The following is a 14,267-nucleotide window of genomic DNA, read 5'->3' as shown; positions in this document are numbered from 1 at the left end:
GATCTGAGTTTAACTCATCAAACCTTTCATTCTGCTTTACTCTGGACTTCCAGGTTTCCTTGACTCTTACAGGCCCTTTTATTCTGCTGGGTAAGCCAGCTTCCTTCCCTTCAGACTTGGGGACAGCATGAATGCATATAAGACAGGTGTCTGGCCAGACTATTTGCTTATGTCAACGCTTGCTCCTTGCCCAGGCATCTGAAACCATGATTTGAGTGTGGCAGCAGTCTCTCTCCTGGGTCTGTCATCTTTTCTTGCTCTGACAAAAAGCTAATTTCCCAGTAGAGTTTTAAAGGTTTAAAGGCCACCTCCCGCCCTTTAGTTGAGTAAGTGAGATCCTAAAAAATGAGTAAAGAATTCACCAGATGACACACCATTACAGAATTTCAAGCCACGAAACGTGAAACAAGAATCAAATACGTATTTTCTAAAAGGAAACTGTCAGTTCAATTGGACCCCAAATCTAGGTGTAAAAACAAACATGCACAAATCATTTAAACAGAATTATTTCCAATTGTTTCTTTTTAAATCCCACTGAAAGCAGTTTTTTAAAAAAATAAACAGTCCTCTGCAGTCTTTGCAAACATTGCAGCATTGAGAGGAATCTCCAAAGGGAAATTAACCAGAAACTGGCCCTGGGGAGAGAGAGAGGTGAAATTGATCAGTTTACAGTCATTGGCCAATGGAAGGAAAAGATAAAAAAGAAACCAAAAATTGCTGAAAAGTAAAGTAGCTGATTAGCATTCTTTCAATTTTAATAGCCAAGATGCTAATTGTAACACTGGTGAGGATATTAATGTTTATAATATTTCAATTTGACTTGACAGGATTCCTATATGCCACTGAATCATGTACCTTTCTCCTATACAAATAGAAAATCCTGTATGGAAGAGATTTGAATAGAAAATGAGAACTTCTGCAGGATCTTTAGACCACGATAGATAGTTTAATTGAAACAACTTGACTATCCTGGTGCACATTTTAACAGTGAGGGTAATTAACCCTTGGAACAACTATACCCACTCCATGACTTGAAGATTTTAAATTGAGGTTGGATGTCTTTCTAGAGGATATAATCCAACTCAACCAAATATTATGGGCTAGAGATACAAGAATCACTGGGTGAAGTTCTATGCATGAGGTCGGACTAGATGATCCGAGTGGTCCTTTCTGCTCTTAAAATCTATGAATTATGATTAATCCTACTACAGAAGTCTTTTTTGTTCTGTGAGTCAAAGCAATCTCCTGGAGGGAATTTCAATTTCTCTAAGCGTTTTAGAGGTGTGCCTAGAACTCACGCGGGAGAGAGAGGAGACGGGGAGATGCCCCATAACATCTTCTCTAGCTAGTCGCATTAGAGAACAACCCCAGGGCAATGAGGCTAAGAGGAAGAAACCTAAACTCATGCCCAATCTCCGCAGGGAATGGTAGAGAGCATTGGTGGCCTTGTTTGGGGCTGATGGCAAGGAGACACAGTTGTAGGGCAAGATCCTTTTTGACCCCCATTGAGAGCGGAGCCTACTGACAGAGAGGCAGGGGGGCACCTCGGATCACATGGGGAATTCTTTTCAGAGGCACTTTGAGCTCCTAGGATAGAAGGTGTCATAGGCTCCGGCTACATGACAGCTTAAGTCGACATAAGCTAGGTCGTTCATGGGGTGTGAATAAGCCACCCCTCTGAGCGCCATCATTGATGTTGATTTAAGCTCTGGTGTGGACAGGGGGAGAGCTTCTCCCGCCGACATAGCTACTGCTGCTTGCAGGGTCTGGAGTAATTCCGCTCTCGTGAGTCAGCGTCGAGTGGCTACGTTAGAGAGTTTGCAGCAGCGCAGCTGTAAGATCTCTAGCGTCGCCATCGCCGCAGACGTGCAAAGCAGCATCCCTGTTAAGACTGATGCAAAGGACAACGCTGCCCAGCTGATAGCCACAGCAGCCCTGCCTTCAACAACATGAGACGGTAAATTGCTTTGCCAAGGACGAGACGATCAGTTGCCCAGGCGGCTAGGGGAGGATTCGCTAAGGCCTGCAGAAGCGGTTTGCCCCTCACAATCGACTGCCTGGCTCTGTGACCCTGCCTATCAATCCAGCCGCTGCCAATGGAAGCTGACATTCTAGAATTCCTCTGTGGTTTCACACTCCGCTAAGCAAAATAAATCCCAGACTGATACGGCCAGAGCCCTATCGCTCCTACTCCCCTCAAACTAGCCAGAGTGAACACACGGCCCTTCAGCACGCATGGAGTTAGCTTTCACAACAATACGCCACTTATGCTGATTCAAGCCACAACTGTAAAGTCTGTTTACTGCTGTTTACATTTGCAAAGGCTCCTTGCCAAGATAAAATAACCAAGGCCAGGGCTAGTTACATTATCACAGTTGTGCTCAGTCAGCCACATAAAGGAGCCATTTTTGAAGGAAAGGCTCATTTGTGTATCCTAAAAACTGCAACATTTGCATTGCACCGGCCTGAGTTAACTGCTGCATTATTGCTGGGGGCCAGTGTAAATAACTGCCGAACTTCCTGCCCTGGCAGCACGACTCAAAGGTCTAGCAGTTTAAAAAAACAAAGCCAGTGGCGTGTGGAACTGTCCTATTACTGGAGGAAAAAACCACAAAACCTACGTGGCTCAGGTAGGAGGCGCGGAGCCCCCAAAGCGACCACGGAAACAGTGTGTGTGCAAGGGGCCCGAGACGAGGTGCTGTCCCATCGCAGGAGGACGATAGGCTTGTGGGCAAGGTGCTGGAGTGGGACCCAGGAGAGCTGGATTTAATTTCTAGCTCAATCTTTCTGTGTGACTTTGGGTAAGTCACTTAGGTCTCTCTGTGCCTCAGTTCCCCATCTGCACAATAGAATAATAATATGTCCTTTGCCTGTCTTGTCTATGTAGATGGTAAGTTCTTCTTAGGGACAGCAATTGCCTCTTCTTAGGTGTCCGCACAGTGCCCAGCACACTGGGTCCTGGGTCTCACTGGAACCTCTAGCTACTACCGTAACATTAACAATGACTATTGCGCTTGAGCCAGTCCTGCAGTCACTTTGGATTGCATTTTAAAAGCTAAGCTAGGTGCTAGAGATCGGAGCCTCCAGAGGCTAAGTCCTGTATGCCCACCAATGCCCCAGTGCTAGCCCATGCACCTGTAACCTGCTCCGAAGGGAGTGGGCACTTGCTGGGTGGGCCATTTAGGATGAAAACAACCAGTTTATGCAACTAACTCCCCTGGCACATGCAGTCAGTGGGTTTGTTCGCACAGTGGCGACAGCCAAACGAGCACAGCAGGGACATGGGCTTAGAAAAATCAGGCCTTCGTGGGTGGTAATTCCAATGTGCTACTGATCGGACATTTGAAAAAGGCGGTGGGGCTTTTTGTTTTAAAGGGACACTACCTCAGCAATTGTTCACACTCAATACTGTAGTGTCTGGTGACACAAGACAGAACCTACCTTGAGAAAAAAATTCACCTCCTGTGCTGCTGAAAACAGAATTAAATGGAAATGGAGATTGCCTAAGAATATACTTATAACCACACAGGTTGGCTGTTTGCTCTTTTGCATTTTGCTCAGCTGGGACTTGGCTGGTCTGTTTCACTTCTTGTTTACAGTCAGTTTCATTTCTTGCTTCTCAGGTGACTACCATGAGCAGATTGTTTCTAAGGCCTGGTCTGCGCCTAAAACTTAGGTCAGCCTAGCTACATTGCTCAGGGCTGTGACGTATTTCACACCCGGCACGACATCGTTAAGTTGACCTAACCTCTCCTGTAGACACTGCTAAGTCGATGGAAGAATTCTGCTATCATCCTAGCTTCCACTCCTCGAGAGGGCAGATGTTCTGCATTGACGGGAAAACCCCTTCCATTGATGTAGGAAGTGTCGACGCTACAGTGGCACAGTGATGGCGCTGCAGCTGTGCCACTGGGGTGGCGACAAAGCCGAAGTTTCAGTTCCCAGCTGCGCAGGTGGCTGTGTGGGGAGGGAAGGGGGGGAATGTTTCAATTTCAAAAATGAGTTCCATTTTCAAACAGTCTGGATGGTGTTGGCCAGGGCCTTCTCCTGCGTAGCTCCTGCTGTCTGGAACAGCCTCCCTGGATTCTCTACCTCACAGACTCTCCTTCCAAATCCCATCTTTAGATACATCTCTCCTCCTTCCCCGCACCTCAGAAGTGCTCCCCTCCCTTTGCTACCATGGTTTCACTTTAATGCTGTTCCTACATCGTCTCCCCCTGTGAAGTGCTCTTGGGCTTCGGCTTGGCTGGCGGGAGCTACACCAGAAGAAGTTGCACTGGACTGTGTTGTCAGCCTGACATTTCCCGAGCTCGGTTTGATCCCCCCAGTTACAGCTGGGCCATCCTGCCATCAGTGTATTTATACTGAGCTTACATCTCAGCACCCGATTGCCCTGCACGATCCTCTCCCACCTTGGAAGTGGGCCGCACCCACGCTGGTGAGCATTTGTTCATGTGCCTTCCATGCCACGGCTCGGAGACGTGCTCAGAAATGCAAGGACGGCGCTATCAGCCTCCTGGCATTCACCAGATGACCGCCCTCTTGGCTGACATACTGGGGATTGAAGTAGGGATCTCTGGATTGAAGCGTATGAACTGCTACAGCTTGAACTAGAGAGCCATCACTCCACTTCTTTAACAACTAATTTCCTCAGTGGATCAGCACAGGGAGGGACCCAGAGCACTCACGCCCCAATGGGTTGCAGTCATACTCCAGACACGCATGGAGACAGGTACGGCCCCACTTCCTCGGTGCAGGTCTAAGCTAGCACAAGGGTACGTCTACACTGCCGTCAAAGACCTGCGGCTGCCCTGGGTCAGTTGGCTCAGGCTGCAGAACAAAAACTAGCAAAGTGGACATTTGGGGGGCTGGGCCCTGGGGCCCTCCCCACTCGTTGGGTCTCGTTTGGGCTTCAGCTCCAGTCTGAGCTCAAATGTCTACACTGCGATTTTATAGGTCTTCAGTGTGAGTCAGCGGATCCAGGCCAGCTGCGGGTGTTTTATTGCAGTGCAGACATCCCTGAGAGTCCAACTAACCACTCTACACATCACCTCGGAATTTGGCTCATTCGGTTTTTAGAAACCACTTTCTTTCTCTTCCTGGCTTCTTTCTGCCCAGCTGCATGAAAGCAGGCTCTCCAGGGCTAGATCTTAAGTTCCTAGTGGTTAGGGACATACAAAGACCAATGAGGACATCCCTGTCCCTGTCAAAGCAGCCTCCTGGCAGCAGGCGTTCAGGTGCTAAAACGCAGCTACTTTTGGTCCCAGCCAAGAATTCCTCCTGCTGCTTATTTGCGGCCCTGAATCAGGATCGTCCCAGCTGTACCACAGCTGGTTGTGGTGGAAATGATGGTGATGTCACAAACGGTTGTGCAAAAGCATTCAGACAGCTGCTGAAGGAATGCTGGAGGGGCTGCGGGAGGCGACATATTTTTCCCTAAAAAGAAACATGTTGTGGTTTTTCTGCGGCAATTTTGGACAGTTTCCCACCCTGTTTGCATCATACAGCCCCAGCCAATTGTGCCACACCCAATGAATGGTAGCAAGGTTAAGGCACCGGGCTGAGACTCAGAGGATCTGGGTTCAATTTTTGGCTTAGTCACAGACTGCCTTTTATGTCCTTGTGCAATGACCTCATTTCAATCGCTCTGTGACTCAATTCTCCATCTGTAAAACAGGGATAATATTTCCTTCCTCCTGTCTTTGTTTTGTTTTGTTCATTTAGTCTGTAAGTTCTTCAAGGCAGGAGCTGTTCTCACTATCTGTACATGCAATGCCCAACACAATGGGCACTTGACGTTGGGTGTAGTCTGTGCAGCACCTTGTGCAAGGCGGTCCTGCTCTCAGTCAGGGCCTTTAGGTGCTAGCATCGTTACACACCATCAGCATGAGATTGGTCACTCTTATCTGAGCGCGGAGAACTGCCAAAGCCAACCACTGATCATTTTCGGTAACTCTGGCCACAGAACACACAATTGTTCAAGGTGAGGAACATGCAGAGGGAGCGGATGAAAAAAATTTCCGATGGGTTTTTCCGGGCAAATGCCTTTGACTGATGAAGGGAAAAGAAATGCCACCGTACGGCTGGTCAACAGGCCCCAGGAGCGGCACCCACTCCACTAATACCCCTCTGGAGAAGAAAGAGGGGAATAAACGAGAGACCAGCCCAGTAGTGCAGGAAGAATTGGTCTACAGTTAGAAAAGCAGCCTCCAGAACTGCCCCCCTTTCCCCCTCCAGGCCTTGTTTATTAGTTTTAAACAAGCTCCATGAGAAAGAGAGGGTGGCAATGAACACACTTCTATTTTGTCTACCGTGAATATACAGAAGGCTCTTTAAAGATTTAAATTATACTCCGGCAGGTTAAAGAGAAGTCTCTGAAACCAAGTCTTTGGCTGGGACTGTGAAAAATCACTTCCTCTTGTCAACTGGCCCTTTCTCAAAGCCGGGACTGTTGAAAGTTTCTGTCTCTTATTGCTAGGCTGCAGCATAGTGTGAAACTCCTTAGCCCGCGAGGGAGCTGGCAAGCCCCCTTAAAGTGGCAACAAAGGTCAACAGCAGGGGGGGGCAGGCAGTGTGTTGGGGGCTCTGCTTGCTGGGGCAACGTAGAAAGCAAAAGGAAACAGCACATGGGTGGAGAGGGGAAGAGAGGCACCACTTCAGCCTATCAGGGGAGACAGAGCAGAATGTCTGGATTGCAGAACTAGCCCCAAATCCCGCCTTGTCAGCTGGCCATACCTTGGAAAGTTGCCGTCACTCAGCTACTGCCGGGGCTCAGTTTAACCTCCCATGAACTGTGAATTTCTTGGCTGAAAAGAAAGTGAAAAATATGTCAAGCATGTGTGTTTGGCTTGGCTGCCGGCACGGTGGATCACAGCCTCAAAGCGTCCGGGCCAGGCTTTGACGTGCAGGGAGTGCTCTCCGTCCGCGGCGAGGTACACCAGACTGCTGGACGTGCGGGGGGGGGGGGGGGGGGACGACTCCCACAGGACTAATGTACAGACAACTTCCACCGCCGCCTCTGAATGACTCAAGTGAGCCAGTTTCAAGTGCATGCTCCTTGTAGTGCGTGAGAGACACCGGACTTTCCCAGGGGCTGCCAGCAAGACAATGGCTGCAAAAACTTAAAGCCCTTTCACTTCAGCTTGTCAATTCTTGCTCCAGTCTCGCAGCTTTAGCTAGACACGTGCCAAACAGCAACACTCAGCACTGACAGAGCGTATTCTCAAAGCACTGGGTAAGCACTGACTCATTAATCCCTGAAACACCCGTGGAGGCACCACAGGCAGGGAGCATGATCCCCCTGCCACAGGTGGGGAAACTGAGGCACAGTCAGGCAAAGGGACTCGCTCCACATCTCAGTGGCAGAAGCATGAATAGAACCTCGGAGTCCTGTCTCCCGTTCTCTGCTCCCAGGCTGTTGACGGCATTCTTGTAGAAATCCCAGAGGTCAGATTCTGATCTCAACTGTGTCGGCGAAAATCTGGAGTAAATCCGTTGAGTTGCTCCAGGTTTACACTCATGTTACTGAGATTATTTATGTATGAGGGTAATCTGATCATCTAAGGGCCCCAGTGATTAAAAACCGATGCATCGCTGCCAAAAGGTTGGAAACAGATCAGCCAGAGGGAAACTCAGCAGGAATCAAGGGAGGTGCAAGATGGAATAAAGGATTAAAAAGGAGAAAGGAGGAGAGAAGCCCAAAGCACATCTTTCCCATGCCATCCTGCTGCAGGTGTGCCAAGGAGCCCATGGCTCCCCAAAGAAGAACTGGGAGGTTACTAGCCCTTCTTACAGACCCCGCTGATCATTTCTGTGGCACAGCAACACGTGGACGTAGGGCAGGCTGGCCTGGGGGCATCGGGGTTCCCTTTCCAGGATGCACACTGCAGGGTCTTGGGACGAGTGGTTCCTGACTTCGGAGGTCCCATAAAAGCTAAGAATCTCTCCCGAATCATCTCCTTCCTGGAGTTAGGAAGAGCTCCAACAGAGCATGCCCCCCAGCCCAGTACTTTGCCCTGAGTTATTCTGCCTTCTCAGCAACCTGCCACATTTGAGCTGCAGATCAGAGCTGCCTGTAGCCTCAGTTTCCCTTCCCCCTCCTTGTAGGCCCCATGGCAGTTTCTCCTCACAGACAAGGAGGGCAGGATGAGTGACTCCATCAGTGCCACTCCAGAGAGGGTCAGGAGAAGCCCCATCTCAGGGCGCTCAGTTTCCTGTTTTCCCAGCACTCCCTGCTGGTGCTGGATTGCAGAGAAAGAAACTTAGTTTGGGACGCAGACTAGAAACTATCCCCTGCTCAGCATCGTACCACCAGCCGTGCACCCCAGCTGAAGTCCACTAGCTCTCCCTCTGTAACTTCTGCAAACAACCAACACACCCACAGTCACACGAGCAGAAAAACCAAAACCTGTCCAAATCAATCATGCGGTTTCTCCTACAGGCTGGGAAGGAAAAAAGTGAGAGAGATTGTTACTGTTATTTCTTGTAAAATGTCCTTGGTAGGTGGCAATAGACAGACAGATAGAGGGGTGTGGATGGGGATGGATAAATAGACAGAGGAGTGCTGTGTATGGGGATGGATAGATATACAGACAGAGGGGTGTATATGGGGATGGAAGGTAGACACCGACAGTCACAGGGGTGGTGTGTATGGGGATAGAAAGATAGACAGTTAAAGGGCTGAGTATGGGAATAGACAGATAGAAGGGGGCATACGGGGATGGAAAGATAGAAAGAGAGATAGAAAGACAATGCAGCGTGATGGGAAGAACTTTAATTCCAGAATCTGTGTGTTGACTTTGATCAACACAGGGAAGAAGGTTTCCCTCCTTGTGTTTTGTTATTTTTTTAAATAAAACACCAAATATGTCTTGTTGTTAGCCGAGTCCCATCTGTAGGACACCTGCTATTGGCGGTCCATATTCCTGATCTATTCCTGCAAATATGCTTATTTCAAAGAGGATTTTCAATCCACCAGTTTGGAAGCCAACCCTGTGATCAGGCCCATGTCCTACAGAGGCTGGAGGTCCAGCATTTCCCCGAGCCATGCCAGCTCTCCGTTATCTGGTGAGGTTAGTGTGTGACAGGGCAGCCTGTTCAGCTTTCTGGGGGAAGTGTGTTGCTCTAGCAATAATGGGGGTGACACACACATACTTCACGGGCAGAGCAGACCCAGCTGTGCAGACACTCTTTACACTACTGCAGGGCATTTGCAATATCACTTTTAAGCCTCACATCTCACGTATTTCTCCTTCTCTCCCAGGTGTGTTATCCTTCCTGGGGCCCTTCTGCAGAACCATTCTAGCTGCCCCCCACTGCCCCCCAGCCCTTTTGCGGAGAAGAACACTCCGCCAGGTAAACTGCACTGGGACGGAGTCCATCAAGGCTGCTCACTAACCAGAGGGATCACTGAAGCCTGACACGACACATTCTTCTCACAAGCAACACCCAGCTTAGTCAACGGGGATGAGACATCAGCACTGGTAATGGAATTCAAGTCTCCCACATAGAAATAATTTGGGTTGGAAGAGGCATTTTCTGGATGATCCAGTCCATCCTCCTTGCATGATGGAGGAGATACTGTCATCATCTTGCAGCCAGACTCTCTCATGCCGTGATCTTACCAGACCTCACAAGCTAAGTGGGTCTGGCCAGTATTTGGATGGAAGACTTGACCACAGAGAAGCACCCAGGCTGCTGAAGGAAGTTAGTGATAGCCTACCTCTGGAGACAGTACTGAATCAGCGCCGCTCAGTCACTGCACTGCAGGAGATGGTGTCTTTAGATGAGATACGAAACCCAGATCGCCATTAAAGATCCAATGGTATGTTTCACAAAAGTAGGGCTGTTAACCCTGGTGTCCTGGCTAAATCCCAGTTGGGGTAATTTCACCCTGGCTACCAATATTCCTTTTTAGTTTCAATTCTGTACTGGTTTATTCTTCATTTACTGTCTTGCATGGGAGTGTAGCATTGCTGCATGCTGTTAAATGGCCACCACACACCACCCCAGACCTGGCCGCATTTCAGTGGTGGATGAAGCAATTCCAGTGCATCAACTTGCAAAGCCCTTTGGAATCAGTTGGGAAGAAAGCTGACGTTCAAAAGGCAAGGTGGTTTTCTAAAATTATCATCATCATTCCTGAGAGATTTGAGGACAATTCTCTAGCTCTAAACTTGTCCTGCAAAGAGTTAACAGGCATTTGTGTTCCCCAAGAGTTTATTAATTACATGGTCAAACCCAGAAACATTTCTTAATCCTTTTCTGACATTAATTCATTTTCTGGTCAAATAAACAAAAAGCAGAAATGGAGTGTCTGGCCTCTGCGTCACCCTTTGGAAAGTGGAGTTCAGAGAAAGCCCAGTCTGGGACCAACAAAAACAGAGAGAGAACATTTAACAATTGGAGCTTTGATAATTCCCTTCACCTGCCTCTGTGCAGTAAAGCAAAAGCTTTTTCGTGGATAGCATGTTTCAAAACTACCCTCTCCCACTACTGCCGTCTCCCTGGTCAATAGAACGGAGGAGAAACACTTCAGAGCACCAGGTAGAGAAAGGCCGTAACTAGCACAACTTCCAAATAAGCACCACTGGGGGCGGGACACGAGCCTCATTTCCAGTAAACGTACCCAAAACGGATCGTGTTGAGAAAGCAAGGCAGGTTCTGTAAGCCAGGAAGTGCTGACCTCTGGCTGGGCTGCCAGGGAACAAATAAGCAATTGTACATTGTGGGAATTGCCTGGGAAGGAGAAAAATGATAAAGGCTTTAAAATTGGACCATGGCTCTTGCTGGGAAGGGTTAGAAACGACGTGCTGCTTTTGACCAGCACGAGGGGTGGGCAGCCATTGCTTGCACACAACATTAGTAAAGCTGAGCCTCAGGCTTAAAGCTAGAGCAGAACCTATTGAGGAGGTTTGGAGAAGGCGTTTCATGGTTTGTTTGTTTGTTTTTTTGCTTAGGTTGCTTCCAACCACTCCTGGGAGCAGAAGCACTGGGAAGGGCCATTCCAAGGGTTTCTTTCTAGTGACGGTCCAAAACCAAAATCCTGGCTCTGAACACTGTAGAACTTATGACATGTTTAGAATCCAAATTTGGATCCGCAACCAGATTTTGCACATGGTATTTATCTTTATCAGGCTTCCACAGGGAAGACCAGCTTCCACCTTAACTATTAAGAGAGAACATGTTTGCCCCTGGGGTATCTGAAATCTGGATCTCTGTTCTGTCACTTGGGCCTATTTCTAGCACTTGGTATTTCCAACCCCACGAGATTGGGGCAGTTCAGAGATAGGTGAGAGAAGAATTTGCACTTTTGAGTGATTATCCAAATTGGACTGATCATCCAAACATTCTGAGCTTTGCTCCTCGCTCCAGCTGGTGCGATCTTTGTGAGAGAGGCACCTGCCTGGAAGAATCAACCCAGACTGAAGCTTTAGCTGGACCGTCTATGACGAGCCATGATTTTCAGGGAATGAGACGGGGGTTGTCGGGAATGGTGGAAATGGGAAGAAAACATGGAATTTGGCTCCCCCCGACCCTCAAAGTTACCCATCCCGATGCCCACTTTAAATTGCTCAAGGTCACCAGTGAAGGCAAATCCTATAATTCCCACAATTTACCTTTGGGACAGCGCAGAGTCAAAGAGCCTTGCCGTTGAGGAAAAGTCAGCTGCAAACACTCACTCTGGTTACATCTCAAGTGTCAGCCAACTTTATCCGAGACTTTTCCAAGGAAATAAAAATTGCTCATCTGACTGATAAGGAATACGAGGGATGTGGCCAGAGGTTCAAAACAGATTTTTAGATGATTTATTTCTTGCCCATGGTAGCAATCAGAAATAGATTTGAAATCTACCAAGTGGGCATACACCAGGCCAGGAGCCATTGGGATGGATTGGCACAAAACAAGATGAGAACTAACATTACCTGACCAAGGTGGAAGGACTGAACTTCATACTGAGCATAATTCCCTTGAAGTTAATGATAGTCACACTGGGGATGGACAGCTCTGGTCCCTGGCACTGAGTATGGAGTCCATCAATTGCATCCCCTTTTCCAGAGGCAGTACATTTTGCTTAGGTCGCAATATACATTCACGTGGATGAGTATCATATTTAGGAGAGACATGGTATTCAGAGAAGGAGGCAGATTGGGCTGCACAGACTAGAAACAACGCAATACCTGGAGTGGAGACTATTTTGGGGAAGGGTCTCAGTTCCTAGTGGGACAGAAGCCGCTCTCACAACAGCCAGTGATCTTTGCTGAAGACCCTGGGAATGAAACCCATCTCTTCGCCCAGGCTTTTCTGCGGCAGTGCCCTGACGGGTGTTCTTCCATATGCGCCCCAACGGAAAAACAAAATGAAAGGACCAAGCCTGCTTCTTGTCAGCAGGGAAGGGAGTGAGCAATTTCACCACAGACCATTCCTCGTAGGAGGTGCTTAAATACTCTAGTGGTGGGGGCCACAGAGGAACCTAGATGGATGGACTAGATGGGCCATGGAAACGGAAGGACTTCAAGAGTTAATCCCCGAGTCCGGGGGGAAGCCCATAAGCAGGAGATGAGCCGGTGGAGTGACAGATCCAGGAATGGCCCTTGATAAAGGGAGGGGCCATTTGCAAAGGCTGGATCTGATTCTGAATTCAGATTTCGAACCCTCCTGAAGTTTGAGGCTATTCAGGCCCAAGATCTGGTTCCAGTCCCTTTTACAGTGCATAAGCAGAAACCTTCACTTTCTGGACTGTCAATCTGGCACCTTTTCAATAGCATTAAATATACTAAAATATTTACAAGAATTACATCTACACCCCCCTCCCCCAAGCCTGCAGTGGTTTTAATCTCCTATGTGAATCATCAGAGGGTCTGAGATTGACAGCCGCATCTTTGTGGGATTGTAATAAAGAATGACTAATTTTGACACTTATTTAAGAAATATTAATCTTTCATTTTGCTTCTAAATGCTCCTGTTTGCTAAGGAACTATCTGTTACCTGAGTGCTCCGATAAATCTTCTAAGGTAAAATTATATGTTAGATGCTGCCAGAAGGGTACATTTAAGAATGCCTCCCAAATTATCAACTGCATTAATCTTAATTACTTTGGTAAAAGTAGAGTCTGGCATTAGGGTGAACTAAATTGAACGGGTGTTTGTTTGTCTTTATCATATCGCATATTTGAGATCATTTAACAGAACGGAGATAAAAGGAACACGGGGTGAGACAGCCGTGAGCAGGCTTCCTAATGAAAACGATGGTTTACAAAGGACAAAGAACAGGCAGAGGGGGCCAGAAGAACCCCTGGGGTTCGCAAAGCAGCAGACCTGCTGCTGATTTGGCGCCGTTTGCAAGAGCTATATATAAGCAGCTCAGTGTAGAAACGGGGAGGCACATTTTCCACCTCAGCACTGTTAAAAAAAAAAAAAAAAAATAAAAAAAATTAACTCCTGAATTACAATCTCCAGTGATTATAGGATTAAAGCGGAAGCTCCATCGCCTGGCTTCCTGATGACAAATCTGTCAGTGAAGCGGGTCTGATCCCATTTCATCTGAGGATCTCAAAGTGTTTTACAAATACTAATTGTGTAGGCCTCATAACCTTCCTGCCTGGTAGGGACCTATCAATATCCCTATTCGAACTCTGGGCAAACTGATGCACAAGAAGTGACGTGACTTGCCCTCAATATTGTGAGTCAGTGGCAGAGGGAGATATAGATCCCAGGTGTCCAGATTCCTAGTCCCCTTGCGCTAACTTCCAGACTGCCGTCCTCTCCAGAGCTGAGACTAGAACCCAGGAGTCCTGACGCCCAGTCTCCTGCTCTAACTACTAGACTCCACTCCTTCAGCCAAGCTGGATAGGTTTGCCTGACGGAAAGACAAAGGTGGGCTCAACACATGGAGCCGTTAATATCGTTACAGACGAGGTCTCATATTTTCCCAACTGAAGCCAGTTATAGGGCCCTGCCCTTCAAAGTCACACAGCCTTGCAGGCAGGCCATGACCTGCAATTAGAAAGTGGTGTGGAACCAGATCTTCATTCAGGCTAATTAGGCACGTTTGCTGCCGAGCGACCCTCAATGCCATGAAACTTCTGACTGTGTCCATAGCAAGGGATAATAATCAGCTTCCTCTGTTTCCAGGAGCCACAGTTTTAGACTCTCTCTCTCTCTCTCACTCATCCTCCAGTAAGGGGAGCATTTTCCCAAGTGCCTAAAGCAAGCCGAGACTTGCCTACCTCATACTACGGGGCAAAGCAAGGAATTCTAACCCGCTCC

The 14,267-nt window shown here is 48.0% G+C and overlaps 1 long non-coding RNA gene across 1 annotated transcript in view; it reads right to left on the bottom strand.

Annotated features, from left to right (window-relative positions):
• Positions 1–479: 479 nt before the first annotated feature.
• LOC137147832 (uncharacterized) overlaps positions 480–14,267 on the bottom strand; it is a 154,751-nt gene continuing 140,963 nt past the window's right edge. The window contains exons 3-4 of the long non-coding RNA XR_010918369.1: positions 6,736–6,806; positions 480–635 (exon numbers count right to left, since the gene is read on the bottom strand). This is a non-coding gene — a long non-coding RNA (uncharacterized lncRNA). The remainder of the gene's footprint in view (positions 636–6,735; positions 6,807–14,267) is intronic.

This window comes from Emydura macquarii, unplaced genomic scaffold (genome assembly GCF_026122565.2).
Source record: "Emydura macquarii macquarii isolate MOO-44397 ecotype Brisbane River unplaced genomic scaffold, CSIRO-AGI_Emac_v2 contig_561, whole genome shotgun sequence".
Taxonomy (NCBI): domain Eukaryota; kingdom Metazoa; phylum Chordata; order Testudines; family Chelidae; genus Emydura; species Emydura macquarii.
This window is presented reverse-complemented; position numbering and strand designations above follow the sequence as displayed.